We start from the raw sequence: 6000 nt of genomic DNA on the forward strand, positions 1-6000 counted from the left end.
TTATACAGAGACATGTGCCATCCTATATTCACTTGGCAAATCATGAGTACATGCAAGTCATATGCTTCAACCATAATGAATAGGTGTAGCTCAAAGAGACATCACTTATCTGAATCCCATGGTATTGACTTCGATGCATATCATTTGTGCTTGATTATCATTGCTTGTGTGTGTGCTAGCTTTTTTTTTTTGGTATTATCTATACATAGTCAGAAAACATATTGTTTATTTATATACACATTTATAAATCCATGTCACATCATGAGGATAAAAACCAATTATAGAACTTAGGATTGTATTGGAGTGTGGCACACACATCTAGTAGTCGTGGTAGCCTACTCAATAACAACAGATATTTTGCAACATCGAGTAGCATGATACCTTGTCCGAGTCTACTGGCAACATGTAGCTCCTTCTCGATGAGAATTTTATCAATTAGAGAGTTCTCTTAGCTAGCTCCAGCTAATTCCATACCCCAAATGGCAATTAGTACTCGAAAGGAAGTTGGTGCCATATAGGTTGGGTCTCTTTAGACTGCCATTTGGCCAATTGCTCCTCTAAGACTATCTAGGCTCCAAGTTTGGCAATTGTAGCGTGGTTTTCAAACCAACATTTTTCAAATTGGCTTAGACATTTTGATTGATGCTTTAGTTGCTCTATCTCTAAGAGATTTGGTTAGCAAAGTGCTTCATTGAATGTCACAGTTAAGCTAGTTCGTCGGCCTCCTCGTCAGAGATGAGTTGCATGCGTTCATGTAGGAGCTTCCCATAGTGCTCGTTAAGATATTCTTGCTCTTCCCAGGATAGTGGATATGGAAAGTACTCCTCAAGCTGCTCCCTAGGGAATGTGCCCATGTCTGCAAGGACGTAAGCATGTGCGAATAATTTGAGTTTAGCCTCCAACTCGATCAAGCACTCTGTGACACTTCTATGTTCTATGAAGGCTTGCTTGGTTGCTATCTCATGCAAGGTTCTGGGAGTTTCCCTAGGCTTTAGCATAGTTGGGGGCTCAGGCCTAGATGAGCAAGATTGCTCAATGCTAGGATTGCTTATGTCCTCAGGGTTTTCATGTTTCTCTTGAGGCTTTGCTATTATTGTGTCATGGTTCTCCTCGGATGTGACTGGTATAGTTTTGTCAACCTATTGTGACAGTGTCGTATCCACTCTTGATTGGTCAATGCAAGTTCTGTTGTTGGTGGATTGAGTGTTGCAAGCAACCATTGATGGTAATGGTTGCTTTGACTTATCAGAGCACATGGATGTGTCTGAGGTTTCACCGCTTTTAGGAGAGATGTCAATGGGTTTATTCATGGGTGGACTTGATGCTTTATTCCTCAGCTCTTCAGCACTCTTGGTCTCAATCTTCTTGGTGTCTACAGCCACTTGCAATTGCCATTGTTTTCATTGTTTTCTCCTCTTTTTCTTGGGCAATTGAGGTGTATCCTTTAAAGATTTAGGACCCTAAACTAGGTCGTCCATTGATGTGCATGGTTGGGCCTCAGCATTCTCTTTTTCTGGCATGTCCTTATGGGACATAGTCGTAGCCTGTTGAACAGCCTCGCTAGGTTGTGAGGGTACAACTGCCTCTTTTTTTGGAGAAGTCTAGCTCTTCACCTAATTCCCCTCTGTTTAGCTCCTCATCTGATTGCATTGGCAATTGCTCCTGGTCGGGTGTTTGCTCTAGACTCTTGTCCTTACCCATTGGAATATGCCTCCATTACTTCTTATCAGTGCGGGTGTTGTATTTAGAGCTATGTTTCTCTTGCTTAGGAGGTTGTTTAGGTGACTCTATTATAGAACCAAGAGATAGTTTAGGGTTCCTGTCATGTAGGCTTGGACGAAACCAGCTGAAGAAGTCAGGGTTGTATTGATGGGAAGCATAGAGATCTAGGATTGCAAGGTCTTGAGTGAGGCACAAGACATATGCGCTAACATCAAGAACCATACTCCCTACTCCTGGCCTACTAGCCACATGTAGATCTTCTTCTAGAAGCAACTTATCATACAAGGGATGTTTTTGGACAGTGGCAAAAAGTTGGACCTCATGGACCATTGCCAATACTCTTAATGAGGTCGGGGCAACGTACGTGGAATCATGTCTTGGTGTCCAAAGGGCCTTCCTTTGCTCAGCGAGTGTCATTAGTCAGTGGCCAATTTTGGCTACCAAACTTTGGTTGGAGTACCATTTCTGCACAAAGTTACCTTGTCCTTTCCCTTTTCATTTGATTGCTTCAATATTTTCCTTGTTTGTCTCACCTTGAGTAGTATAGAGTGAGGGTATCAAGTGCAATTCCCTAGCTGTGGCTTTTGGGATATCCTTTATGACTTCTTTAGCAATAGCTACATAGCGGGAGCAAACATGTTGTTGCCCATCCCAAGTCAGGGGTTCAGCTATGAGCTTTGTGTACGCTAGTGTTGGCCTTCCAATGTCCACATGGACGTATGCATGTGTGATGGCTATCAACTTGTGATCAAGCTTTATTAGCACTTCACCTCTGGTTCACTGGTCAAATGCGCTATCTCTTTTGCCAAATCTTTGAGAGATTTCTCCTCAAGCCTGGGCTTTAGATGCTTTGAAGTCAAGGATGTTGGTTGCGACACCTCTTTCACATGTGAATTGCTAAGGACATGTTCCACAAGGAGTGTTGTCAAGGCCAAAGGCTATGACTGTTCTGATTCATGATTGAAAGTAGTAGCGGCTAGTTTGCCACTATTGGTAGACTGTGGTGTCAAGTCCTTAAGCAGATCAAAAGTGGTCGTGTCTTTTGTTGCCCTTTGCGCATTCACTTGTGCAGATCGAGCATCAGTTGAGCTAGTCACGGTGGATCTGCACAAGCATTCACTTGTGCAGATCGAGCATCAGTTGAGCTAGTCACGGTGGATTGCACAAGCATATCCTTAGGCTAAGAGCTAAGAGTTGTGTCATGTCCCATATCTTGGACATTTGGAAGCTCAGATAGAGATAGAGATTGGGATTGAGCAGATGCACTTGACGATTGTTGTTGTACTTCCTGTGTCCATTTAGGGAAAGAGGGTGTGGGAGATTTGGGACTCCTTGGTGGATTTGGCACTAGCTGAAAGATTTGCACATGGCTATTAGACGATTCTATCGTTTTCTTTATTGAGTAATTAGCCTTATCATGAGCAACATTGCGCCTTTGGTGCTCATTTTACTCTTGGAAAGTCAAAGGCTCCTTGGGCACTAGTGATCTCTATGCACACTTGATAGTTACATCTGATATATGCTTGTTAAGCATGCTAGGCTAAGGATCTACCTTTTGAATAGTCATGTTTGGTTTCTTGATTTCAATCGTGAGGGGCTCACTCACTCCAATGTTGTTGACCCAAGACTTAGATTTTTGTTTAGATTTCCTCCTGCACTTCTTCGCTTTTGATATAACCTAGTCTTCTGCTACCAAAGGTGGTTTAGCAAGGGGTTTTGGTACCCAAATCCATCAATTACCTGCATAATACCCTTGAGCATGTAGCAACACTTTGGATATCCATTGCGGCATTGTGTTGGCTCTCCATCGATACCTTCATCTATAAGGCTTGGGCTTCTTTTTTGGTCTTCTACGATATTTATAAGTCCAAAGCCTATCCTTGGCATTGTCTCCTAACCTTCTTGTTTCAAGTATGGCCTCGCTCACTGGTTCTCTCTATTCAACATGTGCTTTTATCAACACTTTCAACAAATCCTCACTCTTGTTGCTAGGCTTGCCTAGTATATCAGAACATTCCTTGTCTTTCCCTCAAGGTTTGATGAGGTCACCCCTTGCTAAAGGTTGTGATTATCCTCACACTCGATAGTGTCAAGTATATCCTCTGTGATACATAATCGGCATCACACTTCATTGCCCTTTTGAAGGGTCTTCCTAGGAGGATTTCCTTCCACAATTAGCACTATTTGGAGGAACATGGAATAGGATAGGCAAGGTTTCAATTTCAATAGTTACAAGGATTTTGCACTTCCCTATAAGTGCTTGTGCGTGTCCCCCGTAAGGATTAAGAGTTGCATTAGTTGGTGTGAGCTCTGGTTGGCCTATTCGAGTCCATGTGTCATAGGTCTTCTGGAAACCTCAAGTTTAATTCCACATAGTCTAGTTGGTCCTCTTTTCTTTTGGACATATATTAAGCACCAATGCTGCTCCTTCATTGCTGCCACCACCACCATTACCACCACTAGCACCCCCACCACCACCACCACAACTTACCCTCCCCCTCCTCATTAGAGCCACAACCAATTCTTCTCTCTCTCTCCTCATATGTTGGGAATCAACCACTAACATCTCACTCCCTTGCAATACCATTACCACCACTAGCAGCGCCACTACACCACCACATCTTACTCTCCTCCTCCTCATCGAAACCACAATTCACTCACACACACACACTCTCTCTCTCTCTCTCTCTCTCTCTGTCTCTCTCTCTCTCTCTCTCTCTCTCTCTCTCTCTCTCTCTCTCTCTCATATCTTGGAGACCCACAACATGCATTTCCCTCTCCTCTTCCCCCTCAATAACACCTCTCTCTCTCTCTCTCTCTCTCTCTCTCTCTCTCTCTCTCTCTCTCTCTCTCTCTCTCTCTCTCTCTCTCTCTCTCTCTCTCTCTCTCTCTCCTCCAACTCTCTCTCTCTCTCTAACAACACATTAGTAGTTTTCTCACCTTCATTGCTTTACATCACTACATTAAGCTTGTGTGATTATATTTTATAATATTATTACAATGTTAGTGGTTGAATTACACATAGACAAGCGATTATCACACTCCGTATACATTCACATCTCCCCTCTCTCAATTATTTATATTATAATTGCATCATGATGTATTAGTACTTCTATTGTGCACACATAAGCAAAACCATGTACACTTACACATTCTCTCTCTCTCTCTCTCTCTCTCTCTCTCTCTCTCTCTCTCTCTCTCTCTCTCTCTCTCTAACAATGAATTAGTAGCTCTCTCTCAACTTATTTACATCACTAGATTAATATTATGTGCTTATCTTTGATAATATTATCACAATGTTAGTAGGTCAATTACACATGCATATGAGATATCACACTACATATGCATTTGCATCCCCCCTCTCTTATTTGCATGTATTTTATAATTACATATTGATGTGTTAGTACTTTAGTTATGCACACACAAGCAAACTATAGACGCATCCACTTATACTTGCACATTGCTCTCTCTCTTCCTTATTTGATTAGGCTTACATATAGATTGAAGTCATACATTCATTTACAATATACCCTTGCAAAAATTCCTTCACAATCTCCATAAAATATAGCTTTGTATTACTTCATTACTTGTAGGTGTTTTTCCTTTCAAGAATTCTTCGTTTTAAACTCCAAACTTCAACAATCAAATATTTCAATATACTGATATATTTCACATTATACTACATGACCTTACTACAAAAACTACCAAAAAAGTTCTAAATCCACAAATGCATTCGCAAGTTAGTGAACTACTATATGCAAAGAAAATGAACATATTTATTACAAACATTAAATATCAATCTAGCTCCATTGCAAGAGGGTGAAATGGGTGTTCTCTAACACTCCTAGACTCCCCCGTGAAAACTTACTAGCTCACTCAGATATAGAAGTATGTATTTCAAGAGGATGGTATTCAAGGGATTTTCCTCAGTCAAATAGGGAAGCATCTATTTGAAGAGGATAGTATCCATGGGATTTTTTGAAATGTAAATGGATGTGTAAAGGAGTTAGGTGGGTTACATTGCATCTTCTTTATGCTAGCATCCACAAATAGTATCATTGTAGGACTAAAGTGTGGCCAATCAATATCATCAAAACATTTTAGAAATTCTGGCTTCACCCTAACTTCTTACCGAAGAATGAGTTACGAGAACAAATGCACTACAGGTATCACTTTCCTACGATCAGCCATATTCTCTTTTGAAGAAGACATAAAAGTGTGACATATTCTAAAGAATATGTGTGGAATTACTTACCATGAATCTAGATCCTTATGTCT

Source organism: Lygodium microphyllum, chromosome 20 (assembly GCF_053477565.2).
Source record: "Lygodium microphyllum isolate KBCC chromosome 20, Lygodium_microphyllum_v1.1.10, whole genome shotgun sequence".
NCBI lineage: Eukaryota > Viridiplantae > Streptophyta > Polypodiopsida > Schizaeales > Lygodiaceae > Lygodium > Lygodium microphyllum.